Genomic DNA, 23,869 nt, shown 5'->3' with positions numbered 1-23,869 from the left:
TTGGAGAGGAGAGTGAGGAGCGATTGGAGAGGAGGGTGAGGAGCGATTGGAGGGGAGTGAGAGGAGCGATTGGAGGGGTGTGTGAGGAGCGATTGGAGAGGAGTGTGAGGGATTGGAGAGGAGTGTGAGGGATTGGAGAGGAGTGTGAGGGATTGGAGAGGAGTGTGAGGGATTGGAGAGAAGTGTGAGGGATTGGAGAGGAGTGTGAGGAAGTATTGGAATGGAGTGTGAGGAGGTATTGGAGGGGAGTGTGAGGAGGAGTGGGATTGGATAGGCGTGAGGGTGGAGAGGAGAGTGTCAGGTGGAGAGGAGTGAGGGGTCACATATGTGAAATAAATAAATTGTGTTCATTACACCATTTCTGGATCTGATGAATTGCCAATAACCATTTTGTAAAATTGAAAGTGCAGCATCTAAATCAAGATGTCCAAATGTCACACACGCCCATGCCCGTGGGATTCCCACGGGTGACCCCACTATTTTTTTAAAATAATAGGCTTCACGTAGGTTGGTACGTAAGTACTGGCGTGCGTAAGTCGGTCGTTCGTAATCAGGGGACTGCCTGCATATTGGTCAGTTTGGCCGGGCGGCCAGCCCCAGGAAGAGTCCTGGTTGTTCCAAACTTCTTGAGAAGTTGAGAAACTTGAGGGACCTTGAGATTGTGGGGGTTGTTGCAGGAGAAGAGATGTTATTTGTGTGGAGGTTTGGGAACGGTGCAGCATGCACCGAGTGCATGCTCATTGCTCAGTAGCATTGGCAGCAGGACAATACAGGTGGCGACATGATCAGGTGCTGGCGGTGGTGATGCAGATGGTGCAACAAGTGGTGCTGAGGTCGAGAGAGAGAAGAGTGGAGAAGGAGACTGATGGGGGAGAGGTGTTGTTTGTCAAAGAGGGCCAAGTGGTAAGAGGTGGAAAGAGGAGGAGGTGGAAAGCAAGAGGGCTGTCAGATGCTCTTGATTGGCAGGTGGTGGCAGACCTAAAGCCACAATTGGTATTCCCAGAGGAGATCTGTGTGTCAAGGTTGCGGCCTGACATTGTCATTTGGTCAGGTGCAACAAGACAGGTCACCTCAGGGGATTTGTCTGTACCTTGGGAAGAGAACATGGAGGAGGTGCACGAGAGGAAGAGAGGAAAGTACAGTGAGCTGGAGGCAGAGTGTCGGGAGAAGGGTTGGCGAGTTTCTTGTCAGCCATTTGAGGTGGGGTGTGGAGGGTGTATTGGCAATTCTTTTTCTGCATTTCTTACTCGGCTTGGTTTGTGTGGGACAGAAAGGAGGAGGATGTGTAACAAAGTGGCCCAGGTTGCCCTGAAAGGCTCACTTTGGATATGGAGGAAGTTTATGGAAGCACGTCGAACGTTGTAGGTTGAGGTTACGGAATAGAAATGGAGATGTGTGAATGGTGTGGGTGTGTGTGTGTGTGTGTGTGTGTGTGTGTGTGTGCGTGTGTGTGTGTGTGTGTGTGCGTGTGTGTGTCAATGATCTGGTGTGTTTTGTTGGTGAGTGGTGAAGGGTAGAAAGGTGGGTGTTTGAGTGTTCCACCATGTTTACTTGTTTGGTGCTGTGGATCCTGGAACAACAACAACAACAACATGCATTTTAAGGGCCATTTTCCCTGCTAGAGCGGGGGTTAGCCTTGCGGTCCCCATGACAATCTTCTCCATTTTGCCCTATTTTCTGCATCTCTCCTTGTTAACCCCCTTGCCCGCATTTCTTCTTCCACCATCTTTAGCCAAGTCTTTCTCGGTCTTCCCCGTCTTCTACTTCCTTCTACATTCATTTCCATCACTCTTATCAACCAGTCACTTTCATCCTTCCTCAACACATGACCAAACCATCTCAACCTGTTCCTCTTCACAACATCAATCACAGGCTCTCTTCCCATCATCTTTCGCAATTCATCATTTGTCTTCCTCTCTCTCAACGATACTCCGCACATCCGTCGAACCATTCGCATTTCCACCCTTTCCAACCTTCGTTGCTGCTCTACGTTCATTACCCATGTCTCGCTCCCATAAATCATAACACTTCTCACACATGCAGCATACACCTTTCCCTTCAGCTTCAACGACACTCCCCTCATCATCAGCACGCCACTCAATTCCCGAAACTTCTTCCATGCACATCTCACTCAAGCAACCGTTGCCGAGTCTGATCCACCTTCTCCATTCAGCATGTCTCCGAGGTAGCAAAATGTTTTCACACCTTCCAGCTTCACGCCGTCTCCAAGATCCAACTCAACATTTCCTCCATCTGCAGCTCCCTCTGTGCACACCTTACATTTGAATGTTGCTGCCACACTGGTTAATGACCCTCTCAGACCACTACATTTTTGATGAACCCACTCAGCGCACATTGTACATTGAATGGAGTTCACTCCGACACCCTTCCTACACACAGCACAGGGCCACTTCCCAGTTCTTTCCACCTCACCACATGCTTTACCACTTGCCATCACCTTCGTCTTTCCGATATTCACCTTCAGACCTTTTGTCTCCATACATTCCTTCCACGTGTTCATCTTTTCCTTCAGTCCATCCATACTTTCCGCAATCAACACCAGATCATCTGCATACACCAACTCCCACGGTAAACCCTCCTTTACGTTCTGAGCCAGCACCTCCATCACAGCTACAAATAGTAGTGGACTTAGTACCGACCCCTGATGCACTCCCACCTTCACCTCAAACTCACCACTGTTCCCGTCCTTCGTCCTTACAGCTGCGCGCGCTCTTTTGTACATTGCCATCACTACTCTGATCAACCATTCCTCCACTCCTAACTTCCTCAATGCCCATGTCAATACTTTGCGTGGAACCCGATCGAATGCTTTCTCCAGATCAACAAACCCAAGAAACAACTTCTTCCTCTTCTCCATGTACTTCTCCTGCAACTGCCTCACAATGAAAAGCACGTCTGTCGTTCCTCTTCCTGGCATGAATCCAAACTGCATTTCGTCGATCACTTTCTTCCTTATCCTCCTCTCCAACACCCTTTCCAATACCTTCATTCCATGCTCCAATAACTTTATCGCTCGGTACGAGCCACACTCCAGAGGGTCACCTTTCCCCTTGTATAGAGGGACGAGGGTACTCAGTTCCCAATAAACTGGAATGCGGCCTTCTTTCACCACCAGATTACAGATCTCTGTCATTCTCTTCACACCCCAACTTCCTGCTGCCTTCAACATATCTCCCACAACTCCCGTCGGCCCTCCCGCTTTTCTACCCTTCATTGCTTTTATCGCTTCCTCAACTTCCTTCTCAGTTATCTTCTCTGCCGGTCCTAAAACTGGGTTACTCTCTATGTTGCCATCCCATTCATTCTCCGTATTCAACAGCATTTCCATATATCTTTTCCATCTTCCTTTAATTCCATCTGGGTCGACAACGATTTGTCCCACTTCATCCCTCAAGCAGCTCACCCCCATCACATCACACCTCTCTTTCGCTATCTGCTTTGCAATCCTGAATACTGCTTTCTGACCCTCTTCTGAATCCAAGCGTTCTCCGAACATTTTCCTACATGCCTCCTGCGCCTTTGCTACCTCTTTCTTTGCAGCCTTCCTGGCTGCCTTATAACTTTCATGCTCTGCTGTTTCTGCTCCCGTACCCTTCGCCTTCTGCCACTCCTTGAACTTATTCCTCTTCTCGTCAATCCTCTTTCCAACTTCATCATCCCACCACCATGTTTCCGAGTGCCTCGGTGGTCCTTTTGTCCATCCACATACCTCACCAATGGCTCCCAACAGACTAGCTTTCATTGACACCCAACCACTTTCAAGCTCAACCACATCATCCTCGACCCTACTCAGCCTCTCTTTGAATGCCTCCCTTACTGTCACCTCTTTCAACCTCCACACCTTCATTCTCGGTTGGTACTTCACCCGCCGAGCCCTCCTCGCACCTTTCACCCTTACGTCGCAGACAACCAAGTGGTGCTGTGAAACAGCCTCCTCCCCCGGGATCACCTTTGTGTCTCGGAGGTGCCCCCTATCTCGCCTACGCACCATCAGGTAGTCAACGGTTGTCGTCGACCCACCTGACGTGTATGTAACAAGCTTATTATCCTCTTTCTGGAACTGAGTATTACAAATCAACAAATCAGCTCCATCAGCAAACTCCAAAATCCTTTCACCTTCTCCATTTCTCACACCATATCCGTAACCCCCATGAACTCCGTCAAAACCATCCATACTCCTTCCCACATGTCCATTTAGGTCTCCTCCTACCACAACAACTTCCTCATCTTTCACGTTTTCCATCAGCTTCTCTATCGCACACCAGAACTTGTCCTTCTCTTCATCGCTCCGACCAACCTGCGGAGCATATCCCGAGATGACGTTCACCAAGAGCTTTCCAATCATCATTTTCACCATCATCAACCTATCACTCACTCTAGTCACACTCACCACACTGTCTACAAACTCCTCAGAAAACAGGACACCAACACCATTCACGCCCTCCAGGCACCCTTGCCACACAAACTTGTATTTCTGTCCCTGCCTACCCTTCACCATTCTCACACCACTTCCCTTCCATCTCGTCTCTTGCACACAACATATGTCCACTCTTCTTCTGACCAATACTTCCACCACTTCTCCTGATCTCCCTGTCATTGTCCCTACATTCCATGTCCCAAACCTCAGAAACCGATCTCCACTTCGGGCTGTACCCTGCCCACATGTAGTTGTAATTGTCATGGTTCTCTTTTTGAGGCAATGTTTTTTTTTTATGGCCGGATGCCCTTCCTGACGCCAACCCTCTTAGTCGCCTCCTACGACACGCAGGGATACGGCGTACCTATTCTTATCCAGGGTACACACTGGGAAACGTTTAAAACATGGAAATCCTGGGGGAGGGGTGTGGGGGGGATCACCACTGCGGTTTAAACATATTTAAATAAATAAATATTTAAACAAAACCATGAAAACAATCTGGGAAAAGTCTCTAAGTGAGAACGTGGATTTGAGAAAGCAGGAGCAGAGGTGAAAGAACAAACGAGAATATAGGGGGCGTGGCACAAGTCGAGACGAGGAGGCCGCACGAGACACCAGGCCGCACGAGGCGCGGACAAAGAAACGACTAATTACACACAAATTTGCAACAACTACAAAACCAAAACCAAATAGAAACACACAATAACACATACACAACAAAATACGCAGCGGAAATTTGACAAAGAAACGAACGGGAAAACACTCAAACTTTGATGCCGTGGAGAGATCAAAGCAAGCCCCGTCGCTCGAGGGACCGGAAACGGATCCTGGAAGTGGCGGCGATTTTGTTGTTGTAGTCTGCGTTCGGAAGCCGGAAGCGGATCCTGGAAGTGGAGGCGATTTTGGAAGTGGAGGAGGCCCTGAAAGGCTCACTTTGGATATGGAGGAAGTTTATGGAAGCACGTCGAACGTTGTAGGTTGAGGTTACGGAATAGAAATGGAGATGTGTGAATGGTGTGTGTGTGTGTGTGTGTGTGTGTGTGTGTGTGTGTGTGTGTGCGTGTGTCAATGATCTGGTGTGTTTTGTTGGTGAGTGGTGAAGGGTATAAAGGTGGGTGTTTGAGTGTTCCACCATGTTTACTTGTTTGGTGCTGTGGATCCTGGAAGTGGAGGCGATTTTGTTGTTGTAGTCTGCGTTCGCACTGGCTGGGTGTGGGGGTATGTACGCATCCAGGTGTAGTTGCTGCATGTGGAGGTGTTGTAAAATCAAAAGATATGGTAAATTTGTTTGATTTCACTACAGATTTGGAGATTATTTAAACGACACAATCCTCATATCCGAATCCAGATTTTGATGAAATGCTTCAATTATGCAATGATAAATCAATCGTGTTTCCAAGGCAAGGCACGTTTGAGTAGGCTGAAACAAAATGGCGGCTTAAGAACCCAGCGAGGTGCAGTGGGATGACCAAGATGGTGGGCCACTATATTGGTGAGCCACCAAATCAGGTTATAACATACCCAAAAAGCCGATTCAATAAACACCCAGTTTTCAGCATTGCAATCTGTTAGAGGTCCAGGTGTCTGCATGAAAAGTTTGGGGCCACTTGGTTTCATGGTTTTGGAGTTATGGAGGAGACAGACGGATGGACAGACACTGCCTTTTAATTTACACGCTTTATTTAACTTCATCTGAATTTTGTTTGTTTGTCCCGTTTCAAATCTTTGAGCCGTTCATTTTCTAGGTTCCATCTGTCCGAGAGACCTGAAATTTGGCCCACGGTTCTCTTTTCCAGTACATTTTCATTGATCAAAATTTAATTTAAAAAAATAGGTTTAAAACTTTAAAAAAATAAAAGTTTGTAGCCCTAAAACATGTTTTTTCGTTTACTTGTTATTATATATAGATTGTCGCGTGACCGTCTTTGATTAATATCAGGCGGTCACGGATGCAGAGCGCGAAGGCCTTCGCCCCTGAGGCGAGAACTCAATGGCCGACTCCGAAACCAAAAAGCTACACCAAAGCACGCGGGATGGAGGGGAGCGGCGAGAGCCCTGAAGCCGTACCTATTGAATCAACCACACGGAAAACTGCGTTCAAGTATGTACAGCAAAATAATACAAGGGTTTATTCAAAATAAAAGCAAGGACAGGAAAACGCGATAATAAATCTAATAAGAAACCGAAATTGGGATCCCACACACTGACTTCAGAAACAAGAACAAAGGAATGTGAATACGAAAGAAAATGTCTCGTCATGTAAAGTGTAACCGCGGAGCTCGGGCTTATCTGGTCTTTGTCGTCTTCAGTGTAACGCGGCCCTCTCCGCCCGCCTCCGAGCACCACCAGGCCTCGTCGGTTCAACGGTACACCACGAGGTCCCTCGCTCAAAAGGTCCAACGCAGGGCTGCACGACGCTAGCGAACCCCACTCGGGCTGCCGGCCGGGACTAAAGCTGCTCGAGCTGTAACTCTCCACTCGACCAGGGACAGGACTCTCCAAACTCGGGATCGCACCGGGACTGCCAACTCAAGCCGTGAACTGCGAACCGAACTGGTCAACTGCTCTGAACCAACTCACTTTCAGACTCGCGTTCGGCGCTCGCTGATCTCTCCTTTCGAACCAACAAACGCGAACTAACTGCTCTCAACCAACTCCACGCAACTCACTCACTCCAACCAAAGTCCTGCTGCGCCTCATATCACTCCGCGGCGGTCACGTCAGCCTTGGCGCGCTGCCAACCAATCAGTCTCCTCCACCGACTCGTCCAGGTGCACGCCCACTGCGTCACTCCCACTCCCTGCTCCTGGTGTCATTCTGCATGCTATTCGAGGTGGACAGTCCTCTCCGGAGGTGTAGGTGGTGGCGGCCATTATCGGCGGTGTCCTGGCCTGGTTTCCTTTTGCCGGTTCTCTTTCACAGTCATGTCAGGGAAGGGAGTCACTTGGTGTTGCGCTGAGGACTAGTCGGAATGTCTCTGTGGTGTGCAGTGGCAAAAGGGACAAAGGTTTGGCTAGGCAGGTGAGGCTACTCTTTAATCCCGAACTCTACTTAACACACGAACCTACTGGTAGATTCACAAGTATACTCCTTACCCAACAAAACGCCTACACATGAAGAACTTATTACAGGGTCAGATTCCTTTCCGCGACACCTCGAAGCATGTTACCTACTCAGCTCTCTCTGCTCTACATATCACGACCCAACAGACATATATATGTACAGACTTGGCATTTAATATGGAATTTTTTTTTTTTCTTGACTTGGGTTTACTTTCTTAACTCAGTATATCAATCTGGTGAGTTTCTTTTACCCTTTGGTGATTTCTTTGTTAAAAGAACCATGCCACTGATTGTCTGTCGCACCAAGAAGTCAACAACAGGATTATATCACAGGTGGCATGGCAAAATGTACGGACAGGTGCATTTGATGATTGGCTTCACAGTCAGGTATACAAGGGTTGTTGCGTTCTGTATTAGTGGAAAACAACTGCTGCACGTCTCCAAAATTTATTTCCGCTTCCTCTGGAGATGGTCCGTCAACTCGACAATGCTGTTTGTCATGGAGTGGTTGCTTTACGAAATTACGGCATTAAACAGCGTGCGATTGCTCGGCAGTATGGCATCACTCAAGTCAGGTGTCAAAGATCCTGAAACGAAATGCTCAGAGGGGTGTCCCTACTCCAATACCAAGGCCAGGATGTCCCCGCAGAACCACAAGGAGGGATGATCGCCAGCTGCACCGGTTAGTCCGCAATGGCCGAACCAAGTCAGGTAATCGGCTTAGGGCTGAGTGGCAGCAACTGACAAATGTGCCTGTATCCAGAAGGCGAGTCAAACAACGACTGGTTCAAGCAGGCTATCGTGCCAGGCGTCCCCTGAGAAAGCCATGCCTGACCAGACAACACTGTCAGCGCCGATTGCAGTGGGCCAGAGAGCATCGTCAATGGCAGCCAGGACACTGGAATCACGTGATCTTCAGTGACGTGTCTAGATTTCTGGTCTATCGTCAAGATGGCCGCGTCCGAGTGCACAGACAAGTGCATGAAGCCTACAACAAAGATTGTATAGTGCCAGGAGTCCAAGCTGGAGGTGGTGGGGTGACCGCTTGGGCTGCTTTTCATGCAGGGGGCAAAACTGACCTGGTTGTTCTGAATGGAAACCTGAACCAGTTCAAGTACAGGGCCATTCTGGAAGAAATATTGCTTCCATTTGCTCGTGCAGCCTTTCGAGGAAACTTTGTCTTCCAAGATGACAATGCACGGCCTCATCGTGCTCGCATGATCCAACAATTTCTTGCTGACCATGGTGTAGAGCATATGGAGTGGCCTGCCATGTCCCGGGATATGAATCCGATAGAGAACTTCTGGGCAGAATTAACGCGTCAAATCGACAACTTGGACCAGCAGCTGACCTCTGTGCGTGAATTGCAGCAGGCTATTGAAACTGCATGGCAAGCGATTCCTGTCCAAACCTTGGCAAATCTCGTGAACAGCATGCCTCAACGTGTACGTGCTCTCCTGAATGCTCGTGGGGGTTACACGAAGTACTGAACTGTAATGTTACTGTCCGTAATCCCAGTCGTAATTTAACTTTTGTTTTTGTTAAAAAAATATTTTTGGCTAATGTGCAAAATAAAGAGATACTTCTGGAAAACGTAGAGAAGTTTAACACAGTACTGTCCATGAATTGAGTTCGATATCAGTTTACATCACTTTCAAGGATCAATTTATTTGTTTCGAAATGTCAAATGTGGTTTTTGTTTCTTTTAAAGGTCACATTAACAAAATCTAAAATAGTTTCAACATAATTCCAATGAACTTTTGGTTCTAAGATATGTTGAAAAGTAAGTTCACCTCCACAAAAAAATATTCCATATTAAATGCCAAGTCTGTGTGTGTGTGTGTGTGTGTGTGTGTGTGTATATATATGTATGTCAGAATCCGGTCTTAGAACCAGTATATATATATATATATATATATATATATATATATATATATATATATATATTGTTACGGACACGGTTTTTGGATGTTATTTTACCGAGCGGTGGTGTATTTAACCGCGTCCGAACAGTTACTCCCCGATTAGAACCCGATTCCAACCGAACGTTGACTAATCGCGCTACAGATATTCAATTGGGAAACCTCTAAAACGACCGAAAGAGAAGAAGAGAGAAGAAAGACAGAGTTTGGAGGAAGAACATATTTATTATACACACACAAGCAATATTTTAGAGCGACCAATATTATTTACAGCAATAGATGGAAAAGAGCAGTCACACAGTGCATTGTTAACTTATTCTATTTCATTTACTTAATCCCCAAGACAAACGAGTAGGACAGGACGTTCACACTCACACGGTGGATATTGCAGGCAGGTAATGGCTCGAGGTTGATTGCTTGAGAGGAAGGCAATTCAACCCCTTGCGGTTTTGGCGGGAAAACCTCCGTCGCGTATCCGCGGCCGTCACGCGCTGGCTCGGCACACCTGCTCCTCTTCCTGGGGTGGAGCCGTCTCCCTCCGTTCAGCGCGTCTCTCCAACGACAGGGGATATTGCATGCAGGCAGGTAGGTAGGGCTTGCGGTGGATTGCGCTCCTCTTCCAGGTCATCCCCCAGCGTATCTCTCAAGCCCTCTCCTTGGTGCAGCCTCGTTGCTCCTCTCCAGTCATCTCCCAAAGCAGTCCCCTGCAGTCGCTTTTATCACCTCCAGCGAAATCAAGCCGCCGACCCCGAGGGCGCGCCTACCGGGTCACTCACCGCGGTGTTGATTGGCTGTTAGGGCTGGTTCACTCCTTGCTTCTTATGACGAGGTGGAGACACGCCTTTCTTCCCCAACCTTACCTCGTGGCCAATGGTGGTTTGAAGAAAACCAGCCAAAATGCGGAAGGCAATTGGAAGGGAGGTTTTGGGGAAATTGGAAGGGCCTACGCTTATTTTGTTTGATACAATGCAAAGTCAATCAAGTGGAAAACACATACTTAGCCTACATGGAATAAGGAAATACACTATTTAAAAGATATATCGTGACCTGCGTGTATGTTCTATGAAATTAATTAGGAGGACGGCTGCGACCATTATTTACATTACCAGGATGTTACCATACCAAAACCATACTCTTCACATCCGTTACCCTTCCTCCAAAATTGTTACACTCCTCAAAACCCGTTACACTTCTCAAAACCCGTTACACTTCTCAAAATCGTTACACTGCACCCTCCTTTCTTCAGGCACGTCCTCGGGCCTACTAGACTTAACTGAGTGTGACATGTAGGTGTAATTCCCTCTACAATTAACCTGACCCTGAGTGTGACAATTTTAAAACACAAATAAGTATGTCCCCCTATTGCATTGCATCCTGTCTAACAGACTCAAGCCCACAGCTAACCGAATTACGGAATTATTCTCAAACTATACATTTACGGTGGGGAGCATTATTTACAATGACGTGATTTCTTATTTACAACGCAACCCAGGACCTGTGTGTTTTTTTCTTTTTCTTTTTAGGGAACAAGAGAAAGAAATTCCTGTTGGGAGGGAGGAGACAGCACGCATTGCATCGATGCACCAGTACCAATACCACCAAAGCACCCAAAAGCACCCAAACACCACAAAGCACCCAAAAACACCATCCGGTGCGGTTACCATGGTTCATAATAAACACAACAAAACAACTGGTGGTGGTCTTCTCCTTCTCTGCTGGGCCGATGTTCTTCCCGACGTCTTCTGGCTTCATGCGGCCTATTTGGACATACTAAAAAAAAGCACAACTTGTGTCCATTTTTATTTAGGGCCTCAGGGGCCAACTAAGGGTGGTCCACCTGTTTGGCATAGGTGCCACCTTACCGAGGTCCGCAAGCAAGATTCCCTGGCCACTATGGCCGGTCTCCAACAGAGGTGCTCTGCCCCAGAACCTGGGGTCCATCAAGTGGTACTTGGCCGCCGAACAGCGGTCCATAAAGTGGTACATCAACGCAATGCGTGCTGGTTCTGGGAATCTCGGGCGCACAATGGCCACCTCACGCACGCTCTCCTCGGCACCCAATGGCGCACAGGTCATGTGGGAGACAAAAGAAAGACAATTGAGCGAGGGGTAAGGTCACAAGGGTACACGTCAAACAAGGCAATGCAAGGTGAAATGCGTACGGAGGGCGAAGTGAGAAAGCTCGTCCCTACCGTACGTCACCCCCCTGTCACCTACACTACCCTTGCTCTTACCCCATATTTACAAAATCTACCCATTTACAAATTCGTCACTACTGTCACGTCTTCCCCATATTTCCCTTATACCAAATTCGTCACCACAATCCCTCTACTTCAAAATTTGCCATCCTCAATTCATCATCAATCCTCAAAAGGAGGGAGAGATGGAATTACGCACAATGTCACACCCACGTCATGATGCGTCTCACAACCCAAACATTTGCACAGTAAAAAATAATCAAACATGGCATGGTGTGGAGTACCTGTCACCTCAGGTGAGTGGATGCAGATGGTGCGAGGAGATCCTTCATCCTAACTATCCTCTAAATGACTTTAACACACTTTACACTACCCGGGGTCTTTCCCTGCCAATCCATTGGCCAACTTACACTATGGGTTCTAATAACCAATTCCCATTGGCCAAACTGTGGTGCTCCTCAATTTGGGGTCTCACTCCCCCGATTCATCTCCCGGTGCTCTAGCACAATTTCTGGGCTGCGACGTGTACCTCTCCCAACAGGTCTACCCACCTGCACACCTCCACCACTGTAGTTGCCACCCGAGCTTACCTAGCTCCTCACCCTAACCTAACTACCTGGGGACAGCCCCTCTCCTGGCTCTGTCACCCCATGGTGCCCTCTGGCACTGGGCTACCCGGGTCCGTCCTCCGGATCCTCGGGCCCCATCCACAACAACTACTACCGGCTCCCAGAGCCCACCTGCGGCCTCACCTGGCCGACATCCTCACAGTGGTGGAGTGCCCAAACCAACTACACACACTAACAGGCTACACGCCCAGCCATTTCCACAACACCAACGCACCCATCCACATACCATTCTGTCACCCGCACCACAGATGCCAATATCCAACCACAATTTACCTGTACCCTCTACCTAACACTTACACTACCCGCCCCGGGTATCCGTGATGGGGGTCCACTCTTCCCCCATTCACACCTTCGCACCATCCACTCCACTCCACAATTTCCACCATTCTCACTCCACGACCATCCATTTCACTACTCCATACCATTTATTCCATACAGCCACATACACCTGTTCTTCATTCACCTGTCGTTGCACACCTGTGCAATCATACCTGGTGCCACCTGCACCCTCCTTTCTTCCTGGACCATTTGGTCAACACAACACGCAATCACCACTACTCCCTCATACACTGCTCCACACACCTGTTCAGTTGCACACCTGTGCAATCACACCTGTTCCATTCTCACCTGTTCAATCCTCACACGCACGGCATCATCTCAGCTAACTTCTCCCCTCTGAAACTTGCGCTTCCCAGTCGTCCCTTTAAACTATTGCGCTCCCACGTCATTATAATCCACACTAATCTACCTGCGTCCCCACTACAGGTATCAGTCACTAACTAAACTTAACGTCACCTAATGTCATCTTCTAGGGCCCTATCAATATAACCTAACCCACCCGGGCTAGTTTTCACTGCCATACACCCCATAAGCTATTGCGCATTTGCCCCCACCTGTGAGGGATGGTGGATTTGCCATCCCACCACATCGGGGGTCTCTCACTACCAATTTCGCTCGTCCAAATCCAACAATTCAAAAATTTTCCATTTACTGCCAATTCTATTCACTTTTCTAAATTTCGTTTCAAATCACTACTATCACTATCACCATCACCCGTCTACTTATTACATCCTCTCGGTGCGCCAATTCACATCACCCGTCTACTTATTACATCCTCTCGGTGCGCCAATTCACATCTACAGCCCGGCTTCGTACAGCCGAGCACTGAACGCGGATTCTTTTGTGCTGGCGGCTGGATGCGTCCCGCATTCGGGGCCGGGGCGGGGGCTTACCCGGGCCGAGATCCCATGCACCACTTCGGCGTGGAGCCATCCAATGTCCCGATCTCGACCTGCCGGCACGTCTCAATAGAAAGTGGTCGCCATGACGACCCTTCCTATCGAGCTGCCCGCTCCGCCTTGTGGAGCCCGGACGCGGCCGCTCCACGCGAGGCCCAGCGTGGATCGCGCACGGCGGTCCTTTCGAAACCGCCGTGGTTCGGATCCCCGCTGGTCCTCGCGGCACGCGAAGCTGCCCGACGCGCACCGAGGGCCCGAGTCGGCTATAAGTCGTTCTAACCTTTAACCCAGTTATCGTCGACGCTTCACCTGGATTCCTACAAGCATACGCTACCCCTTTCTTGCTCATACATGCAGCTGTTCCCATTCTCCTCGTACCTTTCCTGACACACCTCGGTACACCCATTCCACTCACAGCCTTGGTCACACACCTGACCACCGAACACTTTGGCACACATTCGTTGCTCGCACACCTCACCAATACACCGCTTCGCGCCCCTTTCTCGGTCACCTCCTTTGTGACGATCACAGGTGTGCTCTCACCCGCACACCCAACCACGTGCCTCACTACCAACTCAAATGTGCCTTCCCACACACGCTCTACCATTCCAGGTGTGCATCCTTCCATCCCAGGTGTACATCCTCGCCCACCTGTCACAACCAGCTCACGCTCCGTTTCACTCTCACGACTCTCACCTCCACTCTCAGTCGCGCACTCACCCTTACTCTTGACAGCATGCGCTTTCCCCATGCACCCGTCCGCCACACACCCCTCTCGCGCATCCTCCCGCGCACACTTCTTCGTTACTTCCTCCGTAACACTCACCACAGGCATGCATTCTCCCTTACTCTTGACAGCATGCGCCCTCCCCATGCACCCGTCCGCCACACACCCCCCTCGCGCGTCCTCCCGCGCACACCTTTTCGCTACTTCCTCCGTAACACCCACCACACCGCGCCTCCCTGCGCTCCCTCGCACACGCGCCTCGACCAACTCACTCTTGACGGCACACTCACTCCTCGGCGTGCACTTTTTCCTCACACACCCCATGGTCGGACATTCTCGCACACCCCTTTTTTCGCACACCTGTCCTGTCACACACCTCACCAACGGCCTTTCACGAACACCCGGATCCAAACCAATCCCCAAGCCGACTGAATCCCCCCTCACATCATGTACATTGCCACTCACCTCCGTACCTCGTCGCACCTCCTTTGCCACCTGCAAACTTTTTATTTGGTTAGTGAGCATCACATCATGATTTGAACACAGACCTTGTACATATTCCATGACTTCCTCCTTTATCTCCCTCTTAGTTTCTGTCCGTCCCTTCTTAATTTCACTCACCTCTTCTCCCACTTCCTCTAGTTTTTGTTTAACCTCTTTTATTTCTCGGTGCGTCCCCTCAAGTTCGTCCTCTAAGGCTACCGTGACCGTCTCTATGTGCATCCTCACCTGCCGGTCCTTTGTCTCCATTATCTCTGTCACCTCCTCCACCCTCATTGTCAGTTCCTCTCGTACCATCTGACATTGCCTCTGCGTCGCTATTAATTCGTTTTTAATTTCTTTTTGTGTCGCCTTTAACCCTCCTAGTACCGCAGTGTTCTTTTGAACCTGCTCCACTAACTTAGTTTGTCCCTCTGTCAGCTGCTCCACCTCCTCCGTCAGATCTTCTATTCCCCCCTGTAACTTTGCCGTATTATTTCTCACCTCTTTCTCTATACGCTTTTCGCCTCGCTTTACCTCCTCGCGCAGCCCCGAGACCTCCTCACTCACTCCTCGTCGTATTTCCTCCATCTGGTTCCCCATCTGTTCGATTTCCCGGGCGGATTGTTCCCCTATTTCCCGCAATTTGTCCTCCATCCTATTTTCTAACCCCATTAACCCATTTTTCACCCCCTCTAACTGATTCTCCTGGGCAGCCATTCTGTTTTCCACCCCCGTTAACCCATGTTTCACCCCTTCTATCCCATTGTCTAACCCCTCAAATTTCTTGTCTAATCCCTCAAATTTCTTGTCTAATCCCTCAAATTTCTTGTCTAATCCCTCAAATTTCTTTTCTAATCCCTCACCGGTACCCCTCGCTTCGTCCCTCATTACCCCCATCATTCTGCTTTCCATTTTCGCACTATCAGCCCTTGCTTCGTCCCTCATTTTGTCCATAAGGGCACCGATTTGTAGCAACAAAAGGTCCGAATCCAACGGCGGCGCTGCTACTGTCGCGGGCGTGGCAAAATTTGGTGCCGCTACACCCACGTGCGCGAGGACGCCATTTTGCACGCCTGCTACTCCCTCAACCGCCTCCTCATTGCTCTCCTCCTCCCTTTCTTCCACATACATTTCCCCTGGTTCCTGGGTTACCCCTAACCCGTCTATCTCCCCCACCGACATCCGATCGCCTTGATTGTCCATGGCGCGATCTCAAAATTCGGGTTTTATAAAAAACACAATTTCGGCAGCTCGTAATTTTGACCAAAAATTTTTTTAAACTTTGGGCCTAACAAATTTAGTCCCAGGTTCGAATCCAACTCCTCGACACCAATTGTTACGGTACTAACACAATTGGTGTCCAAAATTTGGGCTAAATAAATTTAGTCCCAGGTTCGAATCCCATCTCCTGACTACCAATTGTTACGGACACGGTTTTTGGATGTTATTTTACCGAGCGGTGGTGTATTTAACCGCGTCCGAACAGTTACTCCCCGATTAGAACCCGATTCCAACCGAACGTTGACTAATCGCGCTACAGATATTCAATTGGGAAACCTCTAAAACGACCGAAAGAGAAGAAGAGAGAAGAAAGACAGAGTTTGGAGGAAGAACATATTTATTATACACACACAAGCAATATTTTAGAGCGACCAATATTATTTACAGCAATAGATGGAAAAGAGCAGTCACACAGTGCATTGTTAACTTATTCTATTTCATTTACTTAATCCCCAAGACAAACGAGTAGGACAGGACGTTCACACTCACACGGTGGATATTGCAGGCAGGTAATGGCTCGAGGTTGATTGCTTGAGAGGAAGGCAATTCAACCCCTTGCGGTTTTGGCGGGAAAACCTCCGTCGCGTATCCGCGGCCGTCACGCGCTGGCTCGGCACACCTGCTCCTCTTCCTGGGGTGGAGCCGTCTCCCTCCGTTCAGCGCGTCTCTCCAACGACAGGGGATATTGCATGCAGGCAGGTAGGTAGGGCTTGCGGTGGATTGCGCTCCTCTTCCAGGTCATCCCCCAGCGTATCTCTCAAGCCCTCTCCTTGGTGCAGCCTCGTTGCTCCTCTCCAGTCATCTCCCAAAGCAGTCCCCTGCAGTCGCTTTTATCACCTCCAGCGAAATCAAGCCGCCGACCCCGAGGGCGCGCCTACCGGGTCACTCACCGCGGTGTTGATTGGCTGTTAGGGCTGGTTCACTCCTTGCTTCTTATGACGAGGTGGAGACACGCCTTTCTTCCCCAACCTTACCTCGTGGCCAATGGTGGTTTGAAGAAAACCAGCCAAAATGCGGAAGGCAATTGGAAGGGAGGTTTTGGGGAAATTGGAAGGGCCTACGCTTATTTTGTTTGATACAATGCAAAGTCAATCAAGTGGAAAACACATACTTAGCCTACATGGAATAAGGAAATACACTATTTAAAAGATATATCGTGACCTGCGTGTATGTTCTATGAAATTAATTAGGAGGACGGCTGCGACCATTATTTACATTACCAGGATGTTACCATACCAAAACCATACTCTTCACATCCGTTACCCTTCCTCCAAAATTGTTACACTCCTCAAAACCCGTTACACTTCTCAAAACCCGTTACACTTCTCAAAATCGTTACAATATATATATATATATATATATATATATATATATATATATATAATATATATATATACAGTGAAACCTTGACTTACGAGTGCACCAACTTACGAGTTTTCCGAGATACGAGCCGTCGCTCGGGCGGTTTTTTGCTTTGAGATGCGAGCCGAGATCTGAGTTACGAGCTTACGCCACCCGCCACCAGGTGGGTTCCGGTCACGTGGTTATCTTGCCGTGCAAGCATCTCTGCCGTATATCGCTGCTGCTTTGTTTTCGAATTTTGGTTATTTTGGAAAATTTCTTAGTTTTAACCATGGGTCCTAAGAAATTGAGTGCCAAGGGCAGAACTGAGAAGAAGAAGAGGATGATGTGCTTGGATATAAAACACGCAATCGTCGAAAAACATGAGCGAGGTGTGCGTGTTGTCGACTTGGCGAGGCAGTACGATCGTAGTACTTCTACGATATGTACGATTTTGAAGCAGAAGGAGTCGATAAAGGCTATAACGCCAGCCAAGGGCGTTACGATTATTTCAAAGCTCCGGACCTCTGTCCATGAAGAGATGGAGAAGTTGTTGTTTGTGTGGTTGACGGAGAAGCAGCTCGCAGGAGATACCGTGACCGAGAGCATCATGTGTGAGAAGGCCCGAGACATTTACGGGGATTTGGTGCAGCAGACTGCGGGAACATCAACGGACGAGGCATCGGAAGAGTCATTCAAAGCCAGTCGGGGATGGTTTGATCATTTTAAGAAGAGGACCGGCATTCACTCCGTCGTCAGGCATGGTGAGGCAGCAAGCTCGGATGTGAAGGCAGCTGAATATTTTATTATAACTTTTGCCGAACTGATAGAAGCCGAACGATACATCCCCCAGCAAATCTTCAACTGTGACGAGACAGGGCTCTTCTGGAAAAAGATGCCGAGGAGGACGTATATAACGGCAGAGGAGAAGAGCATGCCAGGCCACAACTTGTTCAGAGTGCCGGCGATAGCTCGCCTTCTCTTTGTGGAAGAAACGGTGAGATCCTTAACATCCAACAACTAATGGGACGCAAACGGGGCGCCCAGTTTAGCGGTACACACATTGATGAATCACCCTGCCTGTGAAACACCGACATGACAGGTTATAGCTGGGTCGGGATTCAAACCCAGGCTGGACAGTTTAGAGTCAAGTGTGGGTACCTCCAGTCCAGGCCATCCTGCCAACTTGTATGCTGCATACAGGTGAAATATAAAGCGCGAGATATTTTTATATATACTGCATATTTTTTTAAAAATTGGTGTGGTTTTTGGCGGGCTGGAATGGATTAATAGCATTTCAATTCATTTTAATGGGGAAATTTAATTTGAGAAACGAGCAAATTGAGTTACGAGCTCGGTCACAAAACCACCTATAGAGGCCATTTTTCCCCGCAAGCGGGGGTTGGCCTTTTTCGGGAACTGTGGTTGTTGTTGTTTTTCGGTCCCCTTTTTGAAGCAATGTTTTACGGCCGGATGCCCTTCCTGACGCCAACCCTTTTTGCCGCCTTTAACGACAAGCAGGGAATTACCAGTGAACTGGTACTCAATTTGCCGACCTCGGAAGGATGACAGGCTGAGTCAACCCCCCTGGCGTTAATTCAGCGATTGACCGGGATTCGAACCCAGGATCCTAGGATCCTAAGCCGGCACTCTAGCCGCTAGAGCTCGGGCTCGGTCACAGAACGAATTAAACTCGTAAGTCAAGGTTTCACTGTATATATATATATATATATATATATATATATATATATATATATATATATATATATATATATATATATATATATATATAATAACAAATGAACAAAAAAACATGTTTTAGGCCAGAAGCTTGTGATTTTACAACGAAGTGCATATATGCATTTTTTTTGTTCATGCAGTATAATATATATTGTTGTGGATATGAGGATTGTGTTTTTTTGATTGTTGTGTAAATTGTTGTAAAAATATCGCCCTCCTTCCTCCAGTTGTGTATAAAGGTCAAAGTGCGTCCCGTAATTAGGTCATAAACAATCACGTTTAGCCAATCATAGATTTCCTGCTTGTTGGTAGTTATTTCCTTATTCTGTGTAATAGGCTAAGGATTTGTCTTCCATTAATTGACACTCCATTGCACTGAATTCAAACAGATAGATCCCCTTTCATTTTCATTTAATAAAGCCTCAATTGCCAACTGCATTCACCGCGACTCCATTAGCCATGAGGTCGGCTTGGAGAAGAAGGGGGAGGAGCTGCCGAATCCTGGGCGTGCCGCCCATCGTCATCAAGGGTGGAGCCAGAGGGCCCGTGCCGACCAATCAGGGCCGAGGCGAGCTCACCGATGGGCGTGTCCTGGAGGCCGGCGGCTTGATCGCCGGCGGGGTTATAAAAAGCGCACGCGGAAGCCTTTGGGGAGTGATGAGAAGGAGTCGAAGGTGGTTGCAGTTGCAACAAGTGCGCCAGAGACAGAAGAGAGTCAGAGATACGGCAGAAGAACAAGTGCCAAGTAGAACAAGTGCCAAGTGAGAAGCGCCAAGAGAGAGTTGCACAGAGGTGCCAAGAAAGAGTTCAAATGAGCAGCTTTGGAGAGTGCACGGTGCACCGGAGGAGCTTCGCCGTGCAGTTTGGAACCGCGGCGGTTTTGGCGATCCCAGCTCGAGAATTGACGGCGGCTGTCCGCTTCCAGCCCGACCGATCCCGCTGAACCTTCCTCTCCCGCCAAGCTATTCCTCCTTCCGACCATTCCTGCCTGCAATTTCCCCATTCGTGTGAGTTTGCTCGTAGTCTGTTTTGTGTGTCTTGTCCTGGGGTTATAATTAAGACTGCATAGGTAAGCTAATTTTCACTGTGTCCTTCTGGTCCGTCCCTCTTTCTGTCTTTATTTTATTATCCTTCCTTCTTCCTTGGTTTCTTTGGTCCTGTAAATAGAAATAAATCATATTCGTATTTCAAACCCTTTTTGTCTTCTTCTTCTTCTTCTTCACATCCGTCGTCTTTGTCTTTTCCCTCATTGAATATCTGTGGCACGATTTGGCCAACGTTTCAGGATCGGGTTAGTAATTGTTAAAAGGTTCGGGCCGCGGCTGCCATCCGCTCGGCAAATCCAGTAACATCTTATCCGCGGTCCGCAACAATATATACAGACTTGGCATTTAATATGGAATTTTTTTTGTGGGGGTGAACTTCCTTTTCAAGATGTCTTCGAACCAAAAGTTCATTGGAATTATGTTGAAGTTATTCGAGATTTTGTTAATGTGACCTTTAAAAGAAACAAAAACCACATTCGACATTTCGAAACAAATAAATTGATCCTTGAAAGTGATGGAAACTGATATCGAACTCAATTCATGGACAGCACTGTGTTAAACTTCTGTACGTTTTCCAGAAGTATCTCTTTATTTTGCACATTAGCCCAAATTTTTTTGAACAAAAACAAAAGTTAAATTACGACTGGGATTACAGACAGTAAAATTACAGTTCAGTACTTTGTGTAACCCCCACGAGCATTCAGGAGAGCACGTACACGTTGAGGCATGCTGCTCACGAGATTTGCCAAGGTTTGGACAGGAATCGCTTGCCATGCAGTGACAATAGCCTGCTGCAATTCACGCACAGAGGTCGGCTGCTGGTCCAAGTGGTCGATTTGACGTGTTAATTCTGCCCACAAGTTCTCTGTCGGATTCATATCCGGGGACATGGCAGGCCACTCCATATGCTCTACACAATGGTCAGCAAGAAAGTGTTGGATCATGCGAGCACGATGAAGCCATGCATTGTCATATTGGAAGACAAAGTTTCCTCAAAAGGCTGCACGAGCAAATGGAAGCAATGTTTCTTCCAGAATGGCCCTGAACTTGAACTGGTTCAGGTTTCCATTCAGAACAACCAGGTCAGTTTTGCCCCCTGCATGAAAAGCAGGCCAAACGGTCACCCCACCACCTCCAGCTTGGACTCTTGGCACTATACAATCTTCGTTGTGGGCTTCATGCACTTGTCTGCGCACTCGGACGCGGCCATCTTGACGATAGACCAGAAATCTAGACTCGTCACTGAAGATCACGTGATTCCAGTGTCCTGGCTGCCATTGACGGTGCTCTCTGGCCCACTGCAATCGGCGCTGGCGGTGTTGTCTGGTCAGGCGTGGCTTTCTCAGGGGACGCCTGGCACGATAGCCTGCTTGAACCAGTCGTTGGTTGACTAGCCTTCTGGATACAGGCACATTTGTCAGTTGCTGCCACTCAGCCCTAAGCCGATTAGCTGACTTGGTACGGCCATTGCGGACTAACCGGTGCAGCTGGCGATCATCCCTCCTTGTGGTTCTGCGGGGACCTCCTGGCCTCAGTATTGGAGTAGGGACACCCCTCTGAGCATTTCGTTTCAGGATCTTTGACACCTGACCTTGAGTGATGCCATACTGCCGAGCAATAGCACTCCGTCTCATGCCGTAATTTCGTAAAGCCACCACTCCATGACAAACAGCATTGTCGAGTTGACGGACCATCTCCAGAGGAAGCGGCAATAACTTTTGGAGACGTGCAGCAGTTGTTTTCCACTAATACAGAACGCAACAACCCTTGTATACCCGACTGTGAAGCCAATCATCAAATGCACCTGTCCGTACATTTTGCCACGCCACCTGTGATATAATCCTGTTGTCGACTTCTTGCTGCGACAGACAATCAGTGACATGGTTCTTTTAACAAATAAATCACCAAAGTGTGAAAGAAACTCACCAGATTGATATACTGAGTTAAGAAAGTAAACACAAGTCAAGAAAAAAAAAATATTCCATATTAAATGCCAAGTCTGTATATGAGATCATTTTTACCTCTGACACCGAAGGTGGATGGAGGTCATGTTTTCACCCATGACTGTCTGTTTGTCTGGCTTTGTCTGTCTGCTTTTGAACAGGATGTCTCAAGAAGGTGTGGACAGGACAGAAGTTGGGAATATGATAAGAAATAAATGATCAGATTTTGTGCAGATCCAGATCGGAGAATATTTTTAAATGATTCTTCACCATTGAAAGATGGGGCGAAACCCGATTTATAGCATGATATCTCAAAAAGTTAGGTACGAATTTGGACGAAACTTGGTGGACAGGTTGGGTGTGTGACAAGGATGAATCAATTCAATTTGATTTGAATCTGGATCAAGATCAGATCACTTTTAAGTGATTCTTCACAAATGAGTGACAGGGCCAAAAACTATATATGCAGCAAGATATTTAAAGTTGTGGACGATTTTCGACATAAACTAGGTGGATGTGTTGGTTAGGCGACAAGAACAAGCCAAATTCAATTTTGAGTCAGGTTCGGACCCAGATCTGACCGACAAGTGGGACCCAAAACTTAAATTGTTCAGCCTGGCGGAGGTATGCAGACTTGCACGGGATACTGAGCAACAAAGACATTGGAAGGTAATGTGTGTTCAGCAAACATATACAAGAGCAACTGTGATGAATCCGGATGAAGTATAGGATAATAATGTTGAAGATAATCATTTGCCATACCTGCTCGATTGGAACAACTGCCAGTGAGGGGGGAGAGGAGACTGGGGAGGGGGAGAGAACACTGGAAGAGGGGGATAGGAGACTGGGGGCGGGGGAGAGGAGTGAGGAGGAGTTGGAAAAGAATGAGGGGAGATGAGTAAAGCGACCCCCACTCTCCCCCGTGTGTGACCCACTCCCCAGTGCAGTGTGCGTGATGTGGGAGGGATGGGGGCGGGAAGTAGAGGATTTGAGCTCTTGAAGTCACATTTTACTTGAGATGTAATTACATATTTCAAACTGTATTTCCGATGTGCACACACATGCATTCACATATTATCAGAAGTAAATACATTGTGTAGATGACATCATTTGTGGATCTGATAAATTGCCAGTAATCATTTTGTAAAACTGGATGTGCAGATGCAGCATCTAACTCAATATGTCCAAATGTCACAGACGTCCATGCCCATGGGATTCCCACGTGTGACCCCACTAGTGAAATAATAATACGTGCCAATAAAAGGTGTCCAATTAATATTAAATCGGAATTGACGATAGTACAAATGAAGAAATAGGATACAACAAGGTATATTATTGTTGGTTAAAATATTTTATGTATAATGATAAAGGTGATAATTGATGTTTGAGAAATTGATTTACCATCGTGGTTATTTCTCAAAGAAATGAAATCATAATGTCATGTTTTTTTTTCTTAACACCAGAGTTCATCATCAAACTGTTTGAATCAAAATGTATCGACATTGACAGAAACCTTCATGAGGATGGTTCTTGAGGATAGAAGCTTCGGCATCTTTGGGTTCAGGTCGATCCAGGTGAACATCAATGTCATGCTCAGCTTTCACTTCCACTTTCACAAAGAAATCTGGAAAAAGTAACTTTTATTAAATGCAGGCATCTTGTGTCACATGCAGAGGTGTTTTCATACTCTTAAAATAGATAAATAAATAAATCATTAAAATCATTGATTTGAGGTATTCCTTGAAGAGAGAAAATAAAACATTTCCCCACAGGAATAGCATCGTGTCAAAAACATCACGATACCAAAGCATTACGTTCTGC

The 23,869-nt window shown here is 47.7% G+C and overlaps 1 protein-coding gene across 3 annotated transcripts in view; it reads right to left on the bottom strand.

Annotated features, from left to right (window-relative positions):
* The window catches only part of LOC137415082 (uncharacterized), a 399,049-nt gene that overhangs the window by 15,118 nt on the left and 360,062 nt on the right, over positions 1-23,869 (bottom strand). Inside the window, exon 1 of one of the 3 annotated variants that reach the window (XM_078778290.1) lies at positions 23,562-23,666. The exons of the other annotated variants lie outside the window; for them this stretch is intronic. The gene's annotated coding sequence lies outside the window, so the exon portion shown is untranslated. Of the gene's footprint in view, positions 1-23,561; positions 23,667-23,869 lie in introns of those variants that run through there. 3 annotated transcript variants of the gene reach the window in all.

This window comes from Myxine glutinosa, chromosome 5 (genome assembly GCF_964187855.1).
Source record: "Myxine glutinosa chromosome 5, kmMyxGlut1.1, whole genome shotgun sequence".
Taxonomy (NCBI): domain Eukaryota; kingdom Metazoa; phylum Chordata; class Myxini; order Myxiniformes; family Myxinidae; genus Myxine; species Myxine glutinosa.
This window is presented reverse-complemented; position numbering and strand designations above follow the sequence as displayed.